Source organism: Podarcis cretensis (assembly GCF_951804945.1).
Source record: "Podarcis cretensis genome assembly, chromosome: 5".
NCBI lineage: Eukaryota > Metazoa > Chordata > Lepidosauria > Squamata > Lacertidae > Podarcis > Podarcis cretensis.
In genome coordinates this window covers 100,029,729-100,057,557 of record NC_137174.1, presented here as the reverse complement: position 1 = coordinate 100,057,557, position 27,829 = coordinate 100,029,729, and the positions used below count along the sequence as shown (strand labels likewise).

At 46.9% G+C, this 27,829-nt stretch overlaps 1 long non-coding RNA gene across 1 annotated transcript in view; it reads right to left on the bottom strand.

Annotated features, from left to right (window-relative positions):
• Positions 1 to 19,590, bottom strand: part of LOC307217245 — a 340,344-nt gene extending 320,754 nt beyond the window's left edge. Inside the window, exon 1 of the long non-coding RNA XR_013839482.1 lies at positions 19,304 to 19,590. This is a non-coding gene — a long non-coding RNA (uncharacterized lncRNA). The remainder of the gene's footprint in view (positions 1 to 19,303) is intronic.
• Positions 19,591 to 27,829: the final 8,239 nt, after the last annotated feature.

Genomic DNA, 27,829 nt, shown 5'->3' with positions numbered 1-27,829 from the left:
AAGAACACTGTTCAACCATCTTGTCCTCTGTCGTCCCCTTCTCCTTGTGCCCTCCATCTTTCCCAACATCAGGGTCTTTTCCAGAGAGTCTTCTCTTCTTATGAGGCGGCCAAAGTATTGGAGTCTCAGCTTCAGGATCTGTCCTTCCAGTGAGCACTCAGGGCTAATTTCCTTAAGAATGGAGAGGTTGGATCTTCTTGCGGTCCATGGGACTCTCCTCAAGGGCTGTCACATGGAAGATAGAGGAAGCTTGTTTTCTCCTGCTCTGGAGGGCAGGACTCGAACCCGTGGCTTCAAGTTACAGGAAAGGAAATTGCAACTCAACAACAGGAAGAACTTTCTGAGGGTAAGAGCTGTTTGACAGTGGAACAGTCTCCCTCGGAAGGTGGTGGACTCTCCTTCCTTGGAGGTTTATAAGCAGAGGTTGGATGGACATCTGTCATGGATGCTTCAGTTGAGATTCTGGACTGACTCCAGCTACAGTTCAGATTCCTGCATCGCAGGGGGTTGGACTGGATGACCCTTGGGGTCTCTTCCAACTTTACGATTCTATGATGCTAAAGCCATTTAGGCTGGGCTTTGTGGGAGCGAGTTCCAGTGGCGTAGCGTGGGGGGTGCAGGGGGGCCCGGCTGCACCAGGCGCACCATCTGGAGGGGGGCCGCACTCGCAGCTCTCTGCCCCTACCTGGCTCACTCAGGGTTAGGGGGCGCAAATTACTTGCCTTGCCCCGGGTGCTGACAACCCACGCTACGCCACTGGCGAGTTCCATAGTTTAATAGTGTGCTGTGCAAAGGACTTTCTTTTACCTGATCTGAATCTTCCAGCCTTCAACTTCATGGGATATGTGCAAGTTCCTGTGTTACGAGGGAGGATGAAAACCACTTCTTCCATGCCATGGTTAATATTATACACCTCTATGATGTCACTTCTTACGGCCTTCAAACAAAAACATCTTGGAGGTCCCGGGCCACAGGGAGGTTAGGCTGGCCTCAACCAGAGCCAGGGCTTTTTCGGCCCCAATCTGGTGGAACGCTCTGTCACAAGAGACTGGGGCCCTGCAGGACTTGACATCTTTCCGCAGGGCCTGCAAGACAGAGCTGTTCTGCCAGGCCTTTGGTTTGGACTCAGCCTGACCCCCTCTCTCCTTCTGTAATCCTCATAGAACTCTAGCCCAATGGTTGCCATCAATTTGATTTGAACTGATTTTATAATGAATTGATTATTGAATGCTTATTATTTTACTGTTGTTAGCCGCTCTGAGCCCGGCTTCAGTTGGGGGGGGGGGGTAGGATATAAATAAAATATTATTTTATTATTTATTATTATTCTCAGGGCTCATCCAGATTCCCCTTTGACCCACCACTTTCCCTTGGGGAAACCTGATGTTTACTTCTGCGTGTGAGCAAACATGAATCACATTTTCTCTGGATTGACATTTTCCCCTGACTTAGGGCTAAAGCGCAGCTTTTCCAGGGGGGGAAAGCAACAGGCCAGGGGCAGAACCCCTTGGACCCAGGCCTGGATGAGCGCTCATCTTTTCTCTTAATTAAAAGTTCCCAAACACTACTACTTTTCCGCCTAAAGGAGTCTTTACACCCCCTTGAACTTTGTGGTGGCCCTGTTCTGAACTTTCTCCAACTCTACAATATCCTTTTTGAGGCGAGGCGACCACAACAGCACATGGTTTTCCAAATGCGGCCGCACCGTCCTTTTGTATACTGATATCAAGATAGTCACAGTTTTATTTCCAGTTCCTTTCCTAATGACCCCTAGCATGGAATTTGCCTTTAGCAGAAAATCAAAAACCCACACTTTCAGGTACTGCAGTGTGAAAAGAACATCAGGGACAGAAGCACCAGTATTGAAACCAGGAGTGCTAATTAGATATTTCCCATGTCTGAATGCAATCCACATTTTTGATCTGAACTCTGTCACCAGATTTGACTCAATGCTTTCTCTTCTATTGGCTTAAAGGCGACTCTGGGCTTTGGGGGGGGGGCAGCCTTGCTGATTCTGACACCCACAGCTTGTTCTGTCATCTCTTAGGCATCTGTTGTGCTGACAGTATCCTTCAGCCACTACCTGTTCAGCACAGAGCAGCTCACACAAATGTCTCCTCTTTGCCAAGGAGCACAGTGCAATTAAGAAGGTCAGTGGGATAAGGCAAGGGCTGATCTGATCACCAGGAGAAGCTGTCATTACACTCACAGCAAGAGGAAGCAAACTGCTCTTCTGTCTCTGCACAACGAAGAGATCGCCCAAACCCGACTGTTCTTGTTATTCTTATTTTCGTCCTGCAAAAGCAAGAAGGGAGAACGTCGCCGATATTTTTTCCTTGCATAGGAAGGCAGGAGATAAATCATAGTGTCCAACACCACCCAAATCTCTGAGCGTTGCAAGATTCCAGGGTCCTGGTACGCTTACCAGGGCCTGTGTTTCCTTTGGGCCACTGAGGCACAGTGGAGTCTGTGGTGTCTTTAAGATATATGGTTTATTTGCACATATTTACAACCTGCATTAGATGGAGAAAGTGCAGAGCATTCGCATCTCAGGAACGTCGTGTTCCTCCCATCACTGCAGCGTCAGATTCTGAGAAATGTCAAACATCATGTCTGATCCTCTCTGCGGCATAAAACAGGCTGCCCCAGCCAGCCCAGATCCTGCTCCGCCCTCCATCCTGCTCTCCAAAGCACCTGCAAAATGAACACTGTTTCCCTCTTCACTTACATTATTCACCCTGAAATCCTAGCCCCTGTGGTCTCTGCCCACCAGCGCACAGCTGGAGGAGGCAACGCTCCCCTCCTCGCCTGACAGTCTTCACTCTCATGATGGTTTCCTTGATGGGCCATCTTTTTTTCAGGTTGGCCCAGCTCCTCACAGCAACTGCATCCAGCGGCCTTTAGCACAGTTCAATCAAACCTCAATGAATTTGAACTTTTACTAAACCCAAGAATTATGAGTGTCCTGCACCCACAAAACTCTGACACCCCAAGAAATAACCATTTGTCCTCTCATCATGCTAAGTTGAACTGGTTTCCTCCTTTTCCTGGGGGGTGTAAAGGAAGGGGGAGATGGAGGTGATAAAGTGGGAGGCTGGGGGGGGGGATCCTGGGCCATCACTGCAAACTGTTTGGTGAACTTCCGGAGGTCTCCTTCAGTCAGCATTCTGTTACGGTAAAAATCTGGGTGCGAGGCTGCTCTGCCACCCAGCTCGTCGGACTAAGTCTGCGGGTCCCTGTGGAGGAAAATGAGCTCAGCCGGAGACAGGAGCAAGCTGCAGAAGATCCAAGTTTATTGCGCAACAGGTTCAGGGCGAGATTGAACAGTGAGAAAGGGGTGACATAAACTTTTGAAACTTCCCTCCATGTCCCAGAATACAGTGCAAAATACATCCCAGTTACACCATGAATACATTAAGAAGAGGTTGGGTTACACAGGATTAACATATGGAGGAGGGAGGGGGAATATGCAGAGCTGGAGATATGCGCAGATAAGCACACCCTGAGTACCGGTGATGAGAAGACAATGGTCCATGTACTGGCATTGCCCGGAGGAAAGGCTTGGCAGAGTGATTTGACAGGATTAGGGTCTTGACACCTTGCTTGAGGGATTATGGAGGACAGGGGAGGTGTCATGGAGTCCTAGAGAAATTGAGCAAATTGGCACGTTGAGTTTCTATGAATTTTATAGATTTTAGTCCCTTTTGACATTGACAACTGGAAATAAATGGATATATTGTAGCGAAGAAGAAGGTGAAGAAGACATGTGCCCCCCTTTCCGTATCAATTCTCAAAAGACTGTAGAGTTGGAGGAGATCTCAAGGATCATCTAGTCTAACCCCCTGCAAGACAAGAATCTCAACTAAAGCATCCTTGACAGATCCAGCCTCTGCTTTAAAAACTTGAATGAAGCAGAGCCCACCAGCATTCGAGGTCACACATTCCACTATTGTTCTTGCCATCAGAAAGTCCCAACTAATGTTTAGCTGGAATATCCTTTCTTCTCATTTGAATCTATTGTTTTGAATTGCAGAGTTGGAAGGGACCCCCTGGGGTCATCTAGTCCAACCCTCTGCAATGCAGAAATCTCAATTAAAACATCCACGACAGATGGCCATCCAACCTCTGCTTAGAAACCTCCAAGGAAGGAGAGTCTTCCCGAGGGAGACCGTTCCATGGTTGAACAGCTCTTACTTTCAGAAAGTTTCCCCTGGTGTTTAGCTGGAATCTCCTTTCTTGTCATTTGAAGCCATGGGTTCGAGTCCTATCCTCCAGAGCAGGAGAAAACAAGCTTGTTCCATCTTCCGTGTGACATCCCTTGAGATATTTGAAGATGGCTCTCATATCTCCTCTCAATCTCCTCTTTTCCAGGCTAAACATTCCAGCTCCTTCAACTGTTCCTCATCAGGTTTGGTTCCCAGACCCTTAATCAGCTATACCAGCTGCACTGGCTCCCGGTGGAGCACAGGATCAGGTTTAAGGTGCTGGTTTTAACCTTTAAAGCCCTATACGACCTAGGACCCTCATACCTACGGGACCGCCTCTCCTGGTATGTCCCACAGAGGACCTTACGGTCTTCAAATAAAAACATCCTGGAGGTCCTGGGCCACAGGGAGATTAGGCTGGCCTCAACCAGAGCCAGGGCTTTTTCGGCTGTGGCCCCGATCTGGTGGAATGCTCTGTCACAAGAGACTAGGGCCCTGCGGGACTTGACATCTTTCTGTAGGGTCTGCAAGACAGAGCTGTTCCACCAGGCCTTTGGTTTGGACTCAGCCTGACCCCCTCTCTCCTTCTGTAATCCTCATAGAACTAAAAAATCATCATAGCAGCTAAAAAAGCCAATGCAATTCTGGGCTGCATCAATAGGAGTATAGCATCTAGATCAAGGGAAGTAAGAGTGCCACTGTATTCTGCTCTGGTCAGACCTCACCTGGAGTACTGTGTCCAGTTCTGGGCACCACAGTTCAAGAAGGACACTGACAAACTGGAACGTGTCCAGAGGAGGGCAACCAAAATGGTCAAAGGCCTGGAAACAATGCCTTATGAGGAACGGCTAAGGGAGCTGGGCATGTTTAGCCTGGAAAAGAGGAGGTTAAGGGGTGATATGATAGCCATGTTCCAATATATAAAAGGATGTCACATAGAGGAGGGAGAAAGGTTGTTTTCTGCTGCTCCAGAGAAGCGGACACGGAGCAATGGATCCAAACTACAAGAAAGAAGATTCCACCTAAACATTAGGAAGAACTTCCTGACAGTAAGAGCTGTTTGACAGTGGAATTTGCTGCCAAGGAGTGTGGTGGAGTCTCCTTCTTTGGAGGTCTTTAAGCAGAGGCTTGACAACCATATGTCAGGAGTGCTCTGATGGTGTTTCCTGCTTGGCAGGGGGTTGGACTCGATGGCCCTTGTGGTCTCTTCCAACTCTATGATTCTATGATTCTATTCTATGATTCTAACTCTAGCCCAATGGTTGCCATTAATTTGATTCTGAATTGATTATAGAATGAACTGATTTTAGAATGTATTTCAATTAATTGATTGTGTATTTATGTAAACTGTGTTACTTTTACTGTTAAAACAAAATAAAAAAATTCCTTCCAGTAGCACCTTAAAGACCAACTAAGTTAGTTCTTGGTATGAGCTTTCGTGTGCATGCACACTTCTTCAGATACACTGAAATAGAAGTCACCAGACCCTTCTATATAGTGAGAAGGTGGGGAGGGGTATTACTCAGAAGGGTGGTGGGATTGGGTGATTGGCAGATAGCTGTGATGAGCCTGTTATGCGTACCCTGTTATGCGTATCACAGCTATCTGCCAATCACCCAATCCCACCACCCTTCTGAGTAATACCCCTCCCCACCTTCTCACTATATAGAAGGGTCTGGTGACTTCTATTTCAGTGTATCTGAAGAAGTGTGCATGCACACGAAAGCTCATACCAAGAACTAACTTAGTTGGTCTTTAAGGTGCTACTGGAAGGAATTTTTTAATTTTGTTTTGACTATGGCAGACCAACACGGCTACCTATCTGTAACTTTTACTGTTGTTAGCTGCTCTGAGCCCAGCTTCGGCTGGGGAGGGCGGGATACAAATAAAATTTTATTTTTTTTATTATTATTATCATCTTGGTCACCCTCCCCTGAACACATTCCAGCTTGTCAACATCCTTCTTAAATTGTGGTGTCCAGAAGTGGACACTGGACTCCAGGTGGGGTCTGACCAAGGCATAACAGACCGGGAATCAGATGAGTCCTTTTTTTCCATAGGGGTACGCAGGGGTACGCATACCCTAAACATCTTGTGAATCTAAGTTTGGCCTCAATGAGGGGCAGTATTTCAATATGAGTAGAAAAATGAGAGTACCCCTAAAATTTTATTTTTTTTCAAAGCACTGGTCAGGACCATCACATCATTGATCTGGAGACTGTAGCTTCCGTTAACGCAGCCCAGAATTGCATTAGAAATCTTGTCTAGAGATGGGCAGAGGCTGCTGGATGAACTTTGCCAGCTGTCTTGGCCATGGAAACCATTGTGTTTGTGGTCCTGGCATAGCCAAGGACCAAGAAATATGGCCGTGACATGGAAGCAGATCAAAGGCAGAGTGGATGACTCACGAATCGATTTGTATCGGGGTTAGCAACTGGCTGCCCATTGGAGACTCCAGATTCCCAGAGGTGCCAGCGAGGGATCTTGCCTAAAACAGCTGATGGGGCAGCTGGTGGGGTTGGTGAAGTGTCTCTCCTCTCTCTCCATGGAATTTCTTTGGCTGTATCCCTCCTGTTTTCCGCTGGGGTGTCTTAAATGAAAGAAACAGAGGCTGTTCCTCTGTGCCTGTCTCTCTGTATCAGGCTCCCTGGCATGGTTTGAATAGCGGTTCAGGTTCACTGAAATTCCTAATCAAAGCAGCTGGGGATTTGTGCTGGGCTGACATTCGCTATGCAAAACACAACCAAAGATGTCCCAGATTTGCATTTCCCCTTGCAAATGTCAAGGCCTCTCCCACTTCCATGCCAGGCTTGTTGGCCGCAAAGAGTGTGGACCTCAAATATTTACTATCTCGCAAATATTCTTCTCCGACCGCAGGTAACCTGAGGTGCTGTTACCTAACGATGGCTTCAGGGGTTGGCCTCTAATCAGGTCCCATCATGGTTGAGGTATTGCTTCAACATGAACACCTGCAATGGCAATCTTGCCTGGTTTCCCACAAATTTGGAGCAGCCACTGAAATGATATTGGCACCATTTTTCTCTCTGTTTCTTTGTGCACACGGCAGAAACTCTGATTCCCATGATTTCCTGCTTCAGTTCACCTTCACTATTATTATAATATTAATAGACTCAAGGCAGCTTACGCAAATTAAAACGGCACAGATGGGGGGTGGGTTTGAGCCCCACAAGGGATGGGCAAAGAGATTCCTGCATTGCAGAATCACTGGAATAGAATCAGGCATGTCCAACAGGTAGATTGTGATCTACCAGTAGATCACTAGACATCTGTGGTAGATCACTGGTAGATCATCCCCCCCCCCCCAAGTAGCTGAACAACTGTGGCTCCCCTAAAAAAAGCTCAGCATTTTACCTCCTCCCTGAAAAAAGTCAACAACTTTGACCCGAACCCCCCTTTGGCACAAGCCAGTTGTTGTTTTTTTAAATGATATTTTATTAAATTTTAAGAATAAAGAAATTGTAAAACAAACAGTAGAGAAAACAGAAGAAAAAATACAAAAACACAAAAATACAAAAATACAAAAAATGTAGACAATTAACATAAAAACAAAAAATAACAGAAAAACAAAAATCCCTCTTTTTTTCTTCACCTCTTTGATTAACTTATTTTCCTGACTTCCTCACGCCTCCCTTTTTTGTATTCCACTTAGAAAATTAATTCAGCAAATTTGTTAACTTCAAACTTTCCTCTAACATCCGTCCATTCTTACATAATCTTTACCTTAATACCAGAACCCCTTCATTTCATTTCTATGTCATCAACATTCAAAAATTTTACAAAGTTTCTGTAAGTAGCTTTTAAATTTCCTCCAATCTTCTTCCACTAACTCTTCTCCCTGGTCTCGGATTCTGCCAGTCATTTCTGCCATTTCCATGTAGTCCATTACTTGCATCTGCCATTCTTCCCGGGTGGGTAGATCTTGTGTCTTCCAATGCTTTGCGATGAGTATTCTTGCTGCTGCTGTGGCGTACATAAAGAAAGTTCTATCCTTCTTTGGCACCAATTGGCCGACTATGGCCAGGAGAAAGGTCTCTGGTTTCTTCAGAAAAGTATATTTAAATACCTTTTTCATTTCATTATAGATCATCTCCCAGAAAGCCTTAATCCTTGGGCACGTCCACCAAAGGTGAAAGAATGTACCTTCAGTTTCTTTACATTTCCAGGCACAAGCCAGTTTTTAACTCTGTGAGTAGATTACAGTCTCTTGGGAGTTGGTCAGCTTTCAACAGAACACTTAAAAGAGAATAAAACTTCAAACATTAAAAAAAATCCCTGATTCTATGATATAGACACTAAACAGCAATTAAACTCTAACTGAATTAAAACAATATATAAAAAAAGAAATTTATTAAAATGCAAATGACAAAAACAGCACAGCACTATTAAAAGTCCTTTCCTTAAAAAAAAAAATCAGTCGGTGCAGGACGGCACACATGATGACAGCGCCCGTTTGCAAATGGGTAAGCTACATCACCGCCGTTATTTTTAATGAATCTGGGATTAAAATTCTTTCAGGTGTGGAGGCACAGAGGGAAGCAGAACTGTCATCCTTTTATGCACGTCACACCAAAAACAGGAGGAGGAGGCGGTTTTCCACAGGTATCTGGTTGGCCGCTGTGGATACTGAAGTTGATGGGCTATTGGCGTGATCCTGGAGGCTGTTCTTGCATACCTGCCAACATTTCTCCAATGAAAATAGAGACGTCCTATGTTGTTGTTGTTGTTGTTGTTGATGATGATGATGATGATGATGATGATGATGATGTTATATTTATCCCTCACCCATCTGACTGGGTTGCCCCAGCCACTCTGCATGGCTTCCAACCTATATGAAAACATAATAAAACATTGAACATTAAACAACCTCCCTATACAGTGGCACCTCGGGTTACATACGCTTCATTTTACAGACTCTGCTAACCCAGAAATAGTGCTTCAGGTTAAGAACTTTGCTTCACGGTGAGAACAGAAATCGTGCTCCGGCGGCACGGCAGCTGCGGGAGGCCCCCATTAGCTAAAGTGGTGCTTCAGGTTAAGAACAGTTTCAGGTTAAGAATGGACCTCCGGAACGAATTAAGTATTTAACCTGAGGTACCACTGTACAGGTCTCCCTTCCGCTGTCTCCTAAGATTGTATAGTTGCTTATCTCCTTGGCTCGGGGGTCGCATAACTCCAGACACTCCAACATTTCTCCGATGAAAAGAGGGACGTCCTGAGGAAAAGCAGGACATTCGGGAATCAAATCATATACAGTGGACGCTTGGGTTGCGAACGTGATCCATGCAGGAAGCACATTTGCAACCTGCAGCGTTCGCAAGCTGCAGCACCGCGTCTGCGCACATGCGGGTTGTGATTTGGTGCTTCTGCACATGCACAAAGTGTGATTTAGTGGTTCCGTGCATGCGCGAGCACCGAAACCCAGAAGTAAACCGTTCTGGTGCTTCCAGGTTTCGGCGAGTCCGTGACCAAAAAATGCGGAACCTGAAACGTCTGTAACCTAACCCGAGGTATGACTGTACAAGGGACACTCAGAGGGGCTGCTCTTGAAGACCTTTTTATATAATAGAATAATATAATATAATAGGATAACAGAACTTCAGGGCTGGAAGGGACCTTGGAGTCATCTAGTCCAACTCCCTGCAATATTCAGTTCTACAATTCCCGCTTGCCCTTAAATAGACACGGATATACCAAAAAAGGGGAGGAAGGTATTTTTCTATGTCACCATGGCAGCAAGAATTCGAATAGCTAGAATCTGGAAAGGAGATGTAACACCAACTAAACTGGAGCGGCAATCTAAACTGTTAGAGTTTGCAGAATTAGCAAAAATGACGGGAAAATTAAGGGACCTGACTGAACAAACATTTAGGAGGGAATAGGACATGTATAGAAAGTATCTCAGGGAGCACTGCAAAAACCTGAACTCGTTGGCAGGCCTGGAGTGACTTTTGTAGGAAAGTAGGAAACCGTAGAAATCTAAGAAAACTAAGATGTATTATTAGTGATAAAGATAAGTGCAACAAACCAAGAAGCACTAAGGAATCATGCTGGGGTGATGGGAAGTCGTCATAGAAGATATGTATTATGAAACTATTATTTCTTTTTGTAATGTGTTAAAGTTTTTTTGTTGACTGTTTTCTTTTTGGAATCAATAAATAAGAAAAGAAAAAAAAGGAAAAGAAAACAGGGACATTCCAGGATCAAATTGGAAACTAGGACGGCTTCCGTAAATCTGGGACTATCCCTGGAAAATAAGGGTACTTGGTCTGTTCTTGTGTTCTTCTGTTCCTAACCAGCTTCACAACCAGAGGTTATTAAAGCAGTGTGAGGAAAAATTAGAACTGGATAAACTACCAAAGATACAAGCTGTAACAAAAAAAGAAGAATAAATACAGATTCTAAAAACAAGATAAAACACAAAACATGCAAAAAGCCATTTCTGAGATTTGTTCAATTAATCTTCCATCACACACTTCAGGCTAAGCCTTCTTAAACGAAAGCAGGCATGTGATATGTAGGAAAAAGCAAGGAAAGGAAATCTTTTGCAAAGTGGCACATCTTTTGCAAACTGCCAGAAGGGGAGCAATGGGAGGATTTAGAAACAGGGGGCAGTTCCAGTTTGAAGTCATAAGGAAATCGATTTGCAGAGAGTAGAACACCAATACAGGCACAGAACAGGAGAAAATTATGTTTGCCTGTTTTTCAAGCTTAAAACACACGTATTAGTGAAAATGAATTACAGAAATCCATTATGTTTGTGGGGTGGCAAGGTGGGGAATAGCTTACCCCAAAGAAAAGGTGTATGTCAGGGAAAATTGCACAGCTAAATGTGAATATTAGGAGAAATGTTCAGTGAAATGCTGCTGAATTTTCATGAGGATTTTGTTTTTTAAAAAAATAATATTTATTCAAATTTTAAAAGTTACAAAAAGAAAAAAGAAAAAGAAAAAATACAGAAAAAATACAATCAATTAAAAAAAAGAACAAATCAAACCTTTACACAGCTTTCTTTCCTTTACTTATTTCCTTGACCTCCTCACACATTTTTGTATTCTAATTCAAATTGTTATTTCAGCAAATCCTTCCAACCTTGTTTTTATCTTAATAATTTGTCTTAATATACTATAATTTTACGTTCTCTCTTTCATCAATTCATTTTTACTTAATCCTTTATGTCATTTCTGCCAAAACCACATAATTTTCTTTTTCCAACATCTTTCTAACAATCCTTAATTTTACAGTATTTTTGAAGATAAGCTTTAAATTTTTTCCAATCTTCTTCCACCGACTCTTCTCCTTGGTCCCAGATTCTGCCAGTCATCTCAGCCAGTTCCATGTATTCCATGAATTTTCATGAGGATTTTGAAGAAAATTCACAAGCTGATGAACATGGTGAATGGAATTTAAGATTGGAAAAACAGGAGAAAGCAAGGGAGCATAAGAGTAGCTATCACTGCATCCATCCCCAGTTTTTACAACAACCCAGTAAGCTTGACCAGTGCTATTATTCCCATTTCTCCTCCTCCTCCTCCTCCTCCTCCTTCCAATTTCTATCCCACCCTTCATCCGAGGACCAGAGGGCAGTTTCCAACATAAAACCGCAAAATTACATAACGTAGCACCAAACAAAAACTAAATTGCGCATGTGTGTGCAGGAAGGGAGAAAACATGAGCGCTTGGGATGCAGCTTAAATGTTTTGCATCACAGCTGTCCTTGATAGTAACAGGCCTGATCCAAAACAAACAAACAACCGGCTTTGGGGAGGAGGCTGCAGGGCGAATCTGCTGAGTTGCAGTTCATTTCTCAAATACAGCAGCGTCAGGCTGAGGCTGAGCTGGGCCTGGGCTGCTTTGCTGCGGAAACTCATTGTCCCCTGTGAGCTGTTTTCGTATTCTATATGCATCTTGTTTTGCCAGTTAGGTCACACTCCCTCAGATAAGATCATATATATATGTGGCACGACCTTGATTCCCTCGATGCTCTGCAGTGTAATCCCTCGCTTGCTCTGACCTTTCGGCTGCACTTTGTGAAAGAAGGCCCTCCCCTCTCCTCTTTGTGCTGTGCCCACGATCGATGGCGTCTGATGAGATAAACGCATTAGCCTTTAAGGGGCCACAGGACTCTGCCTTGCTTTGCGGGCCATTCGGCCATCTCTTTGGAACTTAAAAGTGATACTTGAGAAGGTAGCTGCTCTTCCTTCCCCCACTCCAAGCAGAGTACCAGAGTTTGGTACTCTGTGGATTGTGACCTGTTGCTGCAAGAGAGGGAGAGGGAGAGCTGCATCTTCAATTTATTTCGTGCTGAGCGGGATTGCGTGGCCAGCCCCCCCCCCCCAGTGGAAATAAAGACACATGAAACAATTATTAAGGTTAATGGGCCACAACTTTATTGGTTACAGGTGACGAGAGGTATTGGCTTAGGCACTGGTCCTAACCGACGATATCCATCTTCAGCCCATCCACTTGAAGTCCGGGAAGGGTTAACCACCAGTAGGGGGAGCCCTGCTGATGCATATCAACTAGGAACTCCCCCGGGGTCACCGATAGGGGGCGTGGCTTAGGCCCTCACCTCCCCAGGCTTCGGACAGGGCCACGCCCCCCGGAATCCTTTACCAGACTACCCTTCAATATGTGGGGCAGGTGATGGCGCTACCTCCCCTATTTCCATCTACAGAACAATACTAATGCCTAACCGCCAAAACCCAGAAAGTTGTGGCGATTTGCTACGAGGCAGGCGAAAACCAAGTGGCTGGTGCCAATTTGCCAAGTGGCAAAATTCCTACCAGGCCCCTCAATGGCGACCAACCAAGGTCCATAGGAAGGTCAAGGAATGAAAACCTTATAGGGCGGGAAAAGCAGGAACAGCTGGAAGGCGGCAAAGAGGGAGATCCCCGGTCACGTCCTGGTTTAAATAGGGCAGGCCATGCCCCCAGAGCCAGCCGATTGGCTGGCCAGGGGATGACGTGGCCGGGAATCCCCCCAGCCGCCGTGTGCATGGTGGCGCCATGAAGACCTCAACTCCACCTCCTTTGAAGGGCGGAAGTGGCTTTATCTAAAAGTCCCCCGAGCAGGATAAGAAAAGGCATGGAGATGCTATCTTCTTCCTGCTCCTCTTCTTCCTATTGCCTTTGACCTTTGTGGCTATGACATTTCTCACCTTCCCAGGCTCTGCCTCCTGGCTGCCCCCCCCCCGACATCATGCCCTCCCCCAACCTCACTTGTCACAGGATGGGCTTTACCTCTCGTTGCTATTTAACAAAATAGCATCAACCATAAGCACATGCACAGTAACAATTTCATGCATAAAAACAAACTCAAACCCAATACAGATGCAGACCGTGAAAATAAAAAACGTATCTCCACTTATTGAAATCGGTGCTTTGTTTGCCCAAGTTTTATGTCACATTAATATTGACCCTGCCACATTTGTATTCGACCAGTGGGCGTTGGATCAAAACACTCGAGGACCAAACACTGTTTTAGTTAGGCGGATCCTCACCCTGTTTAGCAGGAAATGTAGTATAAACTGGGGTTCCAGGAAAATCTGACGTGTTGCATCAAGGTTCCCACCGCTGATCTAAAAGGAACTTACAAAACTTCTTTCATAGATTTGCCCATCCCTATGTTGAACCCAGGGCTGCTGTTCTAGGAGACCAATTTGTTCCCAATATACAGTCGTACCTTGGAAGTCAAACGGAATCCATTCCGGAAGTCCGTTCAACTTCCAAAATGTTCAGAAGCTGCGGAAGCCCTGTTGGACGTTCGGCTTCCAAAAACAGTTTGCAAACCGGAACAGTCACTTCCGGGTTTGTGACATTCGAGAGCCAAAACGTCCAAGTTCCAGAGCATTTGACAAAGCGTGTTCTCATTCATAGAGACCACGTGTTGCGGTGGGGTCTGGCAGGCCACCCCTCTGTTCCTGGGTGGGTTAGTTTGGATGACCATCCGCAGTGATTGGGCGGTTGGGTTACTGGGCAAATTTTGGTGTTGCCATTTAGGGGGTTGGACGAAAGGTTATAAAATTAAGTCACACAGCTCTTTTGCTGCGTGCTTCGGATCACCCGCCCACCCTCCCTCATCTAGGGCTATTGCGTTGACCTTGCTATGCCTGTCATGGGGTTGCCTGCTTTTGAGCCAGGGGCCTGGTAGGAATTTTGTCCAATTGGCTGATTGGCTGGAGCCATTTGGTTTTTGCCTCCTGCATAGCAAATCGTCACAACTTGTAAGGTTGCGGTCAGGCATTGGTTAAAAAATTGGTTGGTGGAGGGGTAAGGATTGGCAGTGCCTGCCCCTCCAATGCTGCTGCTGCAAGGGAATTCCATTAAAGGAATCCAGGGGCTTGCCATTCTTTCATCCGTACCCTCTGAATGGAGCTTAGGGCTGCGCAAGCCCCCGGGAGCATGCGAGGGGGGGGGGGTCTGGTGCCCGGCTCCATGCTCTCCCCAATATTGTTTTCCCTTACTGGCTTTTGCTGGAATCCAGAAGTCAGTTCTGTCCCGGGGCGGGGGACAGATAGTCTGAACCAATGCCTAAAAAACCACTCACATTTATGCATTTTAATAAAGTTGTGGCCAAAAATCTTAAACAAAAATTATGTGTGAATTGTGAATTATTTAGGGGTGGCTTGGGGGACATCGACATGCAACAAAGGTATGACTATATGCTGAATTCTGCCCTACACAGGAGGTTTGAGCCCCATATGGGACAGCTGCAAATTCCTGCATGGCCGGGGTTGGGCTAGATGACCCTCAGGGCCCCTCCCAAGTCCACAATTCTATGATTCTGAGGCTCCTCTAGTCTCTCTAGTCCGCGAGGCTGCAGCGAAGTTCTGCTCTGTGCCTCCCATTGCCCTTCCTCTTTCTGCTTAGCCAGCTAATGACAATGAGCTGACGATTACTGCCTCCAGTTAAACTGCTGCTTTGTGTTCCATGTTCACTTAATGAACCGAGACCTTAATTCCATCCCTCCTGGTTCCTTGCTGAGAGCTACAGCGGCCAAACCAGGGTTATTGCGTTTTAAACCTCGAGCCAAGAGTGCAATGAGAAAGGGCAAGGGAGGCTGGTCACACTGGAACTTGGGGGCAACCCCTGAAGGTGAAGGCTGGAAGATTCAGGACCCCCATAAAGGAAAATCCTTTTAACTGTGGAACCCATTCCCACAGTAGGCAGTGAAGGCTATCTTCCTTCCGCAGCTTCTTATATTCATATTCTTCCATTCCTGCCCTCTCAGACACTTCCTGCCTTTTTTGGCTCCATGCCTGTCCCTCCTTCCACCATCGTGCTTAAGATATGGTTACCAGACGTGCCCATTTCCCGGGGATAGTCCCCGGATTTACAAATTTACAAAACCCATCCCCGGAATGTCCCCCAGATCTCATTTAATGTCCCTGGATTTATATTTTAACTGTTGTAGATTTATTAGTAGGGAATGAATGTTGTGTGATCGGTTCAACGGCACAAGACACATCATATGGGGACTTCCGGAGAGGCAAAATGGCGGGCGCCATGGCAGTGAGCAGCTCCTGAAGCCAGCCAGAGCCAACTGCGCTACCAGGCTAGCTCCGGGCTGCTGAGACTGCCGCTGCCACTGCCAAGGGGGAACCAGGGATGCCTGGCGTGTCAACAGGGGGAACCGCAGACACACACACCCCCGCGACCCAATTTGAGCCGGGAGCGAGAGTGCCCGGCCGACTGCCCAGCACCGCTCTGGGACCAGGAAAAACCCTGGAGCTGATGCAGGGAGAAGGAGAAGAGGAGAAGGAGAAGGAAGAGAGAGAAAGAGGAAGCAGAAAAAAGAGGGGAGCCCTGACCTTGCCGCACCGCTGCCGCCTCTCAGGAGAAAGGCAGGAGAGCACCAGGAGGGCAAGGGAACATGGCCGAGCCCAGGCCCGACCCGAGCCTACTCCATGGTGGCTAACGCTCCAAGAGAGCAGGCCATGGCCCAGAGGAAGGCCACGCGACAGAGGAGACCACAGAAGAGAAGATATTACTTCTTCTTTTTTAAAAAATAAATAATAACTCCCCCGCCCCCTTTTTTAAAAAAAGTTTGCCCGGATTCTTTGAAAAAAGTCTGGTATCCTTAGCTTAAGAGCTGTGCTCCTGAAATCTCATTTTTGCAAACTGTTTCCTCCTATTTCATGTCAATGGGAAATGCTGACTTGCTAGTTTATTACATGCAGGGAACTACTATAATGTAGGTGGGGCATTCAAAACAACTACCCCACCCATCTTCACCAGCATCTTCAAGGAGTCCAGCCCAGGATCCCATTGGCTCATTCTATGAGACAGCGTGGTGTAGTGGTTAGAGTGTCAAACTAGGACCAGGGAGACCAGGGTTTGACTCCCCACTTAGCCATGAAGCTCACTGGGTCACCTTGGACGCCAGTTACTGCCTGCTTCTCAGTCTAGCCTACCTGACAGGCTTGTTGTTGGGACTAAATGAGGAGGGGTGGGGGCCATGTATGCCACCCAAAGGTGGGATATAAGCACAAACACAAAATACCATGCAGAGAGGATCACAGCCTCTCACAAGGAATCAGGGGCCAGCAGGTTGGTGAAACGGTTGAGAATTCAATGAGGGGTCCCTCTTCTCCTTCACAGACGCAACTGCAGTCTTGAGCGAAGCAGGAATAACAATTAAAGGGGTTTTAGCTGCCCAGGGTGGCTGGGGCAACCCCGCCTGATGGGTGGGGTATAAATACAGCGGTGCTTTGGTACTCAAACAACGTGGAACCCAAGCACTGCAAACCCGGAAATAAGTGTTCCGGTTTGCGGACTTATTTCGGAATCCGAACATGCTCCGTTTTGAGTGTTACGCTTCCATTTTGAGTGCCTATTTATTCTGCATTTTTGTTTTTGGCGGCTCTTTTTTGTGACTGTGTGGAACCCGGTTCAGCTACTGATTGATTGATTGAGTGACTGCAGTACATTGTTCATTGCTTTCATTTTATGGATCACTGGTCTCGTTAAATAGAAAAATTCATGTTCAATTGCTGTTTTAGGGGTTGTTTTTAAAAGTCTGGAACGGATTGATCTGTTTTACATTGCTTTCTATGGGAAAGCACGCCTTGGTTTTGGAATGCTTTGGTTTTGGAACGGACTTCTGGAATGGATTAAGTTTGAGAACCAAGGTACTACTGTAGTGAAATTATTAATATTATTAAGTTTGCTATTATTAAGTTTGCTATTATTAAGTTTGTACCTCCATGGAGAATTGAAGGGGCGTCGTCTTCATGCAAAGAGCTGTTTGACCCCTGTGCAGTTGTTTATCTCCCAAATGAACCCTCCCCACTTGTGAACCGGCTGACATCGCCTCCTGCTGCCCTCGATGCCCGGAAGTGCAACGACCACTCAGTGTCCCTCGCCTCATTACATGAATCGCATTATCAGCCCAGAAAGGCCTTTGGTTTCAGGTCAGGCTCAACGCCAGGATGCAAACGCATGTCTCTCTCTCACACACACACAAAACCCCCACACGCACGTGCCAAAGCAATGGAGGGGAAAATCCAAATACCATCAAATGCTGGGCTGCTAACATGAGGATGCAGCTTTCCCTCTTGCAAGCAAAGACTGGAAAATAACCTTCTGACCTTTTTCTGGCTTTGACCGCAGCTTCAGTGTGACTACGATGCTGCATTTTAAAGCCAGGATTTTGTGATTTTGCATGGAATGGCAAAGTAGGGTTGGCAGTGAACCCAAGGGCCTATTATTATTATTATTATTATTATTATTATTATTACTACTGCTACTGCTCTTTTTTGGCTCATGTTCAGTTTGCAGTCTGCTGGCACCCCTAGATCCTTTTCATGTGTACTGCCTTAGTCAGGTGTCCCCACCTTATAGATGTGCACCTGGTTATCCCTGTCTTGCACGATTTGCCCCTATGGATATATGTTGTTGTTGTTGTTTAGTCATTTAGTCGTGTCCGACTCTTCGTGACCCCCTGGACCAGAGCACGCCAGGCACGCCTGTCTTCCACTGCCTCCCGCAGTTTGGTCAAACTCATGCTGGTAGCTTCGAGAACATTGTCCCACCATCTCGTCCTCTGTCGTCCCCTTCTCCTTGTGCCCTCCATTTTTCCCAACATCAGGGTCTTTTCCAGGGAGTCGAGTCTTCTCATGAGGCGGCCAAAGTATTGGAGTCTCAGCTTCAGGATCTGTCCTTCCAGTGAGCACTCAGGGCTGATTTCCTTAAGAATGGATACGTTTGATCTTCTTGCAGTCCATGGGACTCTCAAGAGTCTCCTCCAGCACCATAATTCAAAAGCATCAATTCTTCGGCTATGGATATATCTTTGCATTAAAGCGTGTTCTCCAATAAATGCGAGCACGTGTTGCGGTGTGGGCCACCGGCCCAGGCCTCTTGTTGCCAGGCAGGTTAATAGTTGTTGCTTGGCATTGTGATTGAATAACCGGGTTGCTGAGGCAAATTGTATGTTGCAAATTGGGTGGGTGGGACCATAGCCTTTAAATATTCATGCACTCTGGTTTCTCTTTGCAGAGTGCATCGGATCACCCGCCCGCCCTCTTTTCCGGTTGACCTTGCTTTGCCTGTCATGGGGTCGTCTGCCTTGGCGCAGGGGCCTAGTAGGAATTTTGCCATTTGGTGATTGGCTGTGCCATTTGGTTTTTGCCTACTACTCAGCAATTCGTCACAACTTGTAAGGTTGCGGTTAGGCATTGGTTATAATATGCTGGTGGTGGAGGGGTCAGGCTAGGCTGTGCCTGCCCCTCCTATTGCGCAGAAGGGAATTCCGTTAAAGGAATCCTGGGGCTTGCCACGATTTCGTCCAATCCCTGTCATGGGACCAGGGCCGGCAAGCTTTCGGGGAGCTGCTGGGGTGAGCGGCGTGGGTCCGACCCCCAAGTTTGACTTTCCCTTCTACTGCCTACCAATCGGACCTCGGGATGTCAGTTCTGTCCCAGGCGGGGGGACAGATAGTCATAACCAATGTCTAAACAACCACTCACTGATTTTGTATTTTAATAAAGTTGTGGCCAAAATAGTGCCCAAAAACCAAAACTAAAATTACGTGTTATGTGTGAAGTTATTTGAGGGGTGACCTGGGGACCTACACACGCAAAGCTATGGTTTTCCCAGTAGTGATCTATGGAAGTGAGAGCTGGACCATAAAGAAGGCTGATCGCCGAAGAATGGATGCTTTTGAATTCTGGTGCTGGAGGAGACTCTTGAGAGTCCCATGGACTGCAAGAAGATCAAACCTCTCCATTCCGAAGGAAACCAGCCCTGAGTGCTCACTGGAAGGACAGATCCTGAAGCTGAGGCTCTAAGACTTTGGCCACCTCATGAGAAGAGAAGACTCCCTGGAAAAGACCCTGATGTTGGGAAAGATGGAGGGCACAAGGAGAAGGGGGCGACAGAGGACAAGATGGTGGGACAGTGTTCTCGAAGCGACTAACATGAGTTTGACCAAACTGCGGGAGGCAGTGGAAGACAGGAGTGCCTTTCGTGCTCTGGTCCAGGGGGTCACGAAGAGTCGGACATGATTAAACGACTAAACAACAACAACAACAACATATATCTTTGCATGCTCCCCACTTCCACAAGGAGTGAAGAGTAGGAGTAGGGAGAATGCTTGCCAGGTTTTGACTGCCTTTGGAGAAGAGACCTCTGGAAACTTAGCAGGGCTTTTCTTTTTGTGATTGATTTATTTCCAAATATACTAGATCAGGGAGGTGGGGGGCCTTTTAGGGCATTCCATTCTGGGCAAGATTACCATTGCTGCCTCTTGTGGAGGCAGGGCAGAACCATCTTGGCTAGTAGTCATTGACAGCCCCTCTAGCGGAGGAAGGCGGGCACTGGGTATCACTGGGTACCAGCCGTGAGGGTGGGTGACATCGCCATGCCACACACACACCCTGCTCACTGCGCGGGCGGTGGGTCGCTAGGGTACAATGCTGCCACAGGTGGCTAGCAGTGGCCCCCACGACATTCGCCGTGTGGGTGGCAGGAGGCTAGGGATGCTCCCCGAGCGGGCTGCTAGCAGCGCCCCCCCCCACGCTTGCTACGTGGGTGATGGACGGCTAGCCCTGCCCCTGGACAGCCCGCATTTCCATGGATTCGTCCAATCCTCTTTTAAAGCCATCCAAGTTGAGGGCCAGCACTGTTTCCTGTGGGAGGGAGTTCCATAGTTTAACGATTTCATTTATAAGTCATCCTTCCAAGACGTCCGGGGTGGAAATGAAGCAGACAATTTATTCATTCATTTCATCAAATCTATTCACTGCTTGATAGTAAACAAACAAACAAACCTCGAAAAGGTTTGCAATGAGAACCAAACAAGAAAATTATCAGTAAAAACAACTCTTTTAAAACATTCAAAAACCAAAACTGGCAATAAATTAAAAACAGAATTAACGTTCCATGTGTCTGGGTAGGCTTGCCGGGGGGGGGGGCGGGGAGTTTTTAGCAGGTGCTGAAAAGCGTATAGGGGAGGAACCTGCTTGTTGTCACTAGGCAGGGAGTTCCAAAGTGTCCTTGTCTGGATGTGGAAGAGGTATCATGTGGCACTTGTTAACAGTGGCAGTTCAGTCAAGGTCCTTTCTAGTCTCCATCCAGAAAAGGAAGAGGCATCATCATAGCCCTATGCAGCCTAGGACCCGCGTACCTATGGGACCGACTTACCTGGTATGCCCGCGGAAGACCTTAAGGTCCACAAATGACAACATTTTGGAGGTCCCAGGTCACAAGGTGGTTAGATTGGTCTCAACCAGGGTCAGGGCCTTTTCAGTACTGGCCCCTACTTAGTGGAATGCTCTGTCACAAGAGACTAGGGACCTGCAGAACTTGACATCTTTCTGCAGGGCCTGCAAGACAGAGCTGTTCTGCCTGGCCTTTGGTTTGGACTCAGTCTGACCCTTCTGTTCCCCTCCCCTTATGGTTTTGATCCATGGGCTACTTTTAAAAGGAGGCTGCATTTTAAATTGCATTTTAACCTGTATTTTAAATTGGTTCCTACCCCCTATTAAGTTTTTACCATAATTTTTACTGTTGTTAGCTGCCCTGAGCCCGGCTCTGGCTGGGGAGGACAGGGTATAAATAAAATTTATTATTATTACAGTTTCAGGTTAAGTTCCAGAAGTCCGTACTTAACCTGAAACTGTTCTTAACCTGAAGCACCACTTTAGCTAATGGGGCCTCCCGCTGCTGCCACGCCGCCGGAGCCCGATTTCTGTTCTCATCCTGAAGCAAAGTTCTTAACCTGAAGCACTATTTCTGGGTTAGTGGAGTCTGTAACCTGAAGCGTATGTAACCTGAGGTACCACTGTATTATTATTATTATTATTATTATTATTATTATTATTATTATTATTATTATCATTACCCAGTGATTGCACTGGGGAGAGTTCCCTCTGCACTCAGGGCCTCGATTCAGGTTTCCCATTCGTGACAACAGCATCTTGGACTGGGCAAGTCCCCTTTGATCTGACCAGCAGCCCTGTTCTTCTTCTGTAAGCTGCCTTTGCTGGGTTTATTTTGGCACCAAGTCAAGGAGGCTTGGGGTACCTCGATCCCCTTTGAGCCAGCCTTTCTCGCCTCAGCAGAGAAGGCTTTCCCGAAGGGGAATTTGCACAGCTGCAGCCTAGACAACGCACGGCTGCGCTGACATGGAAGCCCGGGAGATAAACTGCGCAGAGATCTGATTGTGCAAAATGTATTTTATCATTCCCAGCCATCGCTCCACGACTATTGATTCCTAGCCAACGATTAACTAGGAATGACCTTAGTGGCTCGAAAACACCGAGGCAAGACGCCGTGCAAAGGCGGAAGCCAATGGCCGAGGAATGCCGGCCGTGCCACTCCCACCCTCGCCCCTGCCCAGCCACACACACCCTTTGCTCCTAGCAGTAAACTCGAACCAGGTATTTTTCCACTGCGACTCTTGAACTGGTGAACCAGAAACAGCAAGGAAGTCATAGATGAAGGAAAGGGAGGTGTTGAGATGCCTACAGAACACTGAGCCAGTGACTTTCCAAGACGGAAATTGGGCTCGACTTGGGCCTGGTGGTGCAGACATTGTAAGGTGCTCACGTTCACAACCTCTCTCAGACATTTCAGCATGTTGTTCTTCCCATTGTGAAGGAAAGCAGCTTAGATCTGGTGTCGTTGCAAGCTTCATCCAGGGGAACGGGATCTGGGGTTTGCAAACTGAGGTCTCATATCCTCCAGCATTTCTCTGATGAAAATAGGAACGTCCTAAGGAAAAGGGGACGCGGGTGGCGCTGTGGGTTAAACCACAGAGCCTAGGGCTTGCCGATCAGAAGGTCAGCGGTTCGAATCCCCACGACGGGGTGAGCTCCCGTTGCTCGGTCCCTGCTCCTGCCCACCTAGCAGTTCCAAAGCACGTCAAAGTGCAAATAGATAAATAGGTACCGCTCCGGCGGGAAGGTAAACGGCGTTTCTGTGCACTGCTGTGGTTCGCCAGAAGCGGCTTAGTCATGCTGGCCACACGACCTGGAAAAACTGTCTGCGGACAAACGCCAGCTCCCTCAGCCAGTAAAGCGAGATGAGTGCCGCAACCCCAGAGTCGTCCATGACTGGACCTAACAGTCAGGGGTCCCTTTACCTTTACCTAAGGAAAAGTGGGGCATTCCAGGATCAAATCAGAAACTGGGATGGCTTCTTTAAATCTGGGACGATCCCTGGAAAACAGGGACACTTGGAGGGTCTGAGGTTAGCAAACCACCCGTGGTCTATGAGTTCAGGTGGCCCAAGGCATGTCCATGGTCAATACTTACAAACTGAATTCTATATCATTCCAGGGAGTTCCATAGTTTAACTGCGCGAAGAGGTTAACTGTCCTGAATCTTCCAACATTCAGCTTAGCGGTGTCAACAGGTTCTGGTGGGAGAAAAGCTTTCCCCGAGCCTCTTTCTCTCGGCCACACATCATTTTATAAACTTCCATCATATTGTCTGACTAAGAAGTCCCAAACGCTGCAACCTTTCCTACTAGGGGAGCAACTCCACCCCCTTGATCATTTTGGTGGTGCTTCTCCAAGCTTTTCCAACTCCATGACACCTTTTGGGACGTGAGGCGACCAGAAAGATATAGAGTGTTATCTGAGCGTTCAAGGGAAGGAATAGTCTCACTCTATCCTGCTTTGGTCAGGCCCCAGTTTGAGTCTTGTGTCCAGTTCTGGGGACCCCTGTTTAAGGAGGTTATTGAAAAACTGGGTCATGTGCAGAAGAGGTTGACCAGGATGATAACCTTATGAGGACCAGCTGAGGGTTTTAGGCACGCCTAGCCTGGAGAAGAGGAGACTGAGAGGCAATAGGACAGCCATTTTTCAAAGATCTGATTTGTCACATGGAGGGTGGAGCAAGGTTGTTTTCTTGTGCTCCAGAGAGCAGGTCCCAAACCAATGGATTCAAATGACAACAAAGGTGATTCCAACACAACATTAGAAAGAACCTTCTGAATGATATATAGATGGTACATGACCCCAGTTAAACTTGCCAAAATATACCATTTGTCTGATAATAAATGTTGGAAATGTAAAGAACATGAAGGAACATTCTTTCACCTCTGGTGGACTTGCCCTAGAGTGAAGGCCTTCTGGGAAATGATATATAATGAGTTGAAAAAGGTATTTAAGTATACCTTCACTAAGAAACCAGAGGCCTTCCTTCTGGGCATTGTCGGCCAGAAGGTGTTAAAGAAGGACCGAACATTTTTTATGTACGCAACAACGGCAGCAAGGATACTTATCGCTAAGAGCTGGAAAACTCAAGATCTACCCACACTGGAAGAGTGGCAGATGCAGCTGATGGACTATATGCAACTGGCCGAGATGACTGGTAGAATTCGAGACCTGGGAGAAGAGAGGGTTGAAGAAGACTGGAAGAAATTCAAGATTTATCTACAAAAGTATTGTAATTTGGTCGAAGGCTAAGAAGGATGCTAGATCATAAATAACTGCCTTCCATTGAGTTAGATTTGAATTTGACGATATGTGAGATTGAGGAAAATATAAAATTTTTGGAGAATTATTAGATTAAATTAATTGAACGAGATTTAAGAATGTAAACAAGATGATAAATTGCTGGAAAAAGGTCACAATGATGTAAGTGGGAGTGGGAGACGTGAGGGAGTCCAAAGAAGTTCTGAAAAATGTGTTATGATACATGTTACATTGTTTATCATTTTTGCATTTTGTATTTAAAAAAATCTTAATAAATATTTATAAAAAAAGAAAGAAAGAACCTTCTGGCACTCGGAGCTGTTCAACAGCGGAATGAGCTCCCTTGGAAGGTGGTGGACTCTCCTTCATTTGAGTTTTTTGTTTCGTTTTAAAAGAGATTGGAAGGCCACCTGTCATGGATTGTTTAGCTGTGATTCCAGCATTGCAGGGGGTTGGACTAGATGTCCCTTGGGGTCCCTTCCACCTCTACAGCTCTATGCTTGTAACTGGCAAGGGAAGGGAACAAGTGGTTCTTCTCTGTGGTTCCTCTCCACCGGTGTCTTTAGGGCCACAGCATACAGAGCTGGGGAAACATGACTGGTAGCCAGAGGCTACTGCCTCTTGGGCCTGACACATTGCAGTGGACTTCTAATGACTTCCAGTAGAGGGCAGAATTAGGACCTTTCTCCTCAAGTCAGGGCAGCTGACCTTTCAGTTGCTTATTGCATCTGCCATCAATACAGTCATACTTCAGGTTACAGACACTTCAGGCTTTGGGTTACGGACTGCCGAAACCCAGAAGTACTGGAACGGGTTACTTCCAGGTTTCGGTGGTCGTGCATGCGCAGAAGCGCTAAATTGCGCTTTGTGCATGCGCAGAAATTGCCAAATCACAACCCATGCGTGCGCAGACTTGCAGCTGCAGGTTGCGAACGCTGTGGGTTGCGAACTTGCATCTCGCATGGATCATGTTCGCAACCCGAGCATCCACTGTATAGTTGTTGTTGTTGTTGTTGTTGTTGTTGTTGTTGTTGTTCTTCTTCTTCTTCTTCTTCTTCTTCTTCTTCTTCTTCTTCTTCTTCTTCTTTATTGAATTTATACACCGTCCTATACCCAGAGGTCTTAGAAAAGATCACAGAACATATATAATCAGAATAAAACAACAATCCAATCAGTGCTGGATTGATGTATAAGCTAAACAAGCTATAGCTGAGGGCCCCCCTTGCCCCCCCCATATCACTATTAATATACTTCTTCTTAATTGTATTTCAGTTCAACAATTACTTTTATAAAATACATATTTTGTTATGTGCAAATGGCTTGAGATACCTATTAGGTCCATAAATTACCATACAGCATATATTCAACACAAAAAAAACAACAACAGTGACAGTTAGTGGTTGACAGCTGGACATATAAAGGGCCCCATTACCTTCAGTAGCTGAGGGCCTCATCAAACCTGAATCTGGCCCTGAACCCAATAACACCCCCCCCCCCTGAAAAGAGCCCCATTTTAAAAGGGTATAGGATGTCAAACAGATCAGCCAAAGGCCTGGTTAAAAAGGAACGTTTTTGCCTGACGCCTAAAAGTGTATAATGAAGGCGCCAGGCAAACTTCCCTGGGGGGAGCATTCCACAGATGGGGAGCCACTGCAGAGAAGGCCCTGTTCTCATGTTGCCACCCTCTGGACCTCTTGAGGAGGAGGCATATGAAGAAGGGCCTCAGAAGATGATCTCAGGGTCTAGGTAGGTTCATATGGGGAGAGGCAGTCCTTGAGGTATTGCAGTCCATTCTGGGTGGGGGGAGGTGATGGGGGGGGAAAGTTTGGCTATCGTTCTCCTACCTTGCAGCTAGGTGAGGGCTGGTGGGGGAGTTGTTCTATGGCACAGAACAACTTATTTGGTTACTCCAATCATGGTGCCTAACTAATCACTCCAAACCACTGCTTGGAGACAGAGGGACTGGTTTGGCATGCTTGCTCTATCCTCATAGATACAGGATCCCTAGAATTGAGTGGGCATCATCCAGACTGACTCCCCCAAACCCACAACAGTATATTCTGTGACAGTAGTGCCAACTTGGTCCTGTGACTGTCGGTGCCCAGGGCCCTGGCATGGCCCTGGCATAGAAATTTGTGGGTGCCCAGGCCCTTCATGAGGAATTTACTGGGTGCAAGCTTCCCTGAACATCCGCCGGCTGTCATATCCCCTCCATGCTTGGGGGGGTGAGGGAATGGGTCTGACTTGAGAAGCCAGCTGTTATTGTTGTTTAGTCGTTTAGTCGTGTCCGTCTCTTCGTGACGCCAGGCACCTCTGTCTTCCACTGCCTCCTGCAGTTTGGTCAAACTCATGCTGGTAGTTTTGAGAACACTGTCCAACCATCTTGTCCTCTGTCGTCCCCTTCTCCTTGTGCCCTCCATCTTTCCCAACTTCAGGGTCTTTTCCAGGGAGTCTTCTCTTCTCATGAGGCGGCCAAAGAATTGGAGCCTCAGCTTCAGGATCTGTCCTTCCAGTGAGCACTCAGGGCTGATTTCCTTCAGAATGGAGAGGTTGGATCTTCTTGCAGTCCATGGGACTCTCAAGAGTCTCCTCCAGCACCAGAATTCAAAAGCATCCGTTCTTCGGTAATTAGCCTTCTTTATGGTCCAGCTCTCGCTTCCATACATCACTACTGGGAAAACCATAGCTTTTACTATATGGACCTTTGTTGGCAAGGTGATGTCTCTGCTTTTAAAGATGCTGTCTAGGTCTGTCATTGCTTTTCTCCCACAAAAAAAGGTGATCCGGAAAGGAACCGGAAAGCCACTCCAGTATCCCTGCCATGAAAACTCCATGGACAAAGACAACAAGCCAGCTGTTATATAATACTGCAGATATTGTACAGGGCTGTGGGATGACAGAAGCAGCAGTCTGTGGGGAAGAGGCGACGAGAAGCCCTGTTGCGCCACCAAGCCACAGCCCTGACGGCGCCGACTCCCAGCCTGTCTTGTGACTTTCCGGGCCTCACTGGGCATATTCCGTTTGGTGGCGCTCGGGAATTGACCACCGCTTGCTTAACTGTGGGTGACTAAGACAACCGCAGTTGCGTTTCCTACGCTCGCCTTTGTGATTTATGGTTGCCACATTAACCACATTGGGAAATCTCTCTCCAGGGCAGATGGGCTGCAGGGGCGGAGCAGACCGTGATCTGCTCTCGGGTCCTTGGAAGACAGAGGGCCGGGGAGTGACGCAAGGGCCTTCCATGCAAAGCATCCCCCTAGGTTCTCTGAATTCCTCAGAAGATGAAGTTCCTGGAAAGACCATCACAAATGATTCTACCGTTCTATGAGCTGCTCCTTGGCTTCCATTTATTATTATTTAAGAACCTAAGAAGAACATTGTTGGATCAGGCCAATGGCCCATCTAGGCCAGCATCCTATTCTCACAATGGCCAACCAGATGCAAATGCGCTGTATGTGGGTCTACCTTTGAAGGTGACCCGGAAACTGCAACTAATCCAGAATGCGGCAGCTGGACTGGTGACTGGGAGTGGTTGCCGAAACCACATAACACTGGTCTTGAAAGACCTACATTAGCTCCCAGTACGTTTCCAAGCACAATTCAAAGTGTTGGTGCTGACCTTTAAAGCCCTAAATGGCCTCGGTCCAGTATACCTGAAGGAGCATCTCCACCCCCATCGT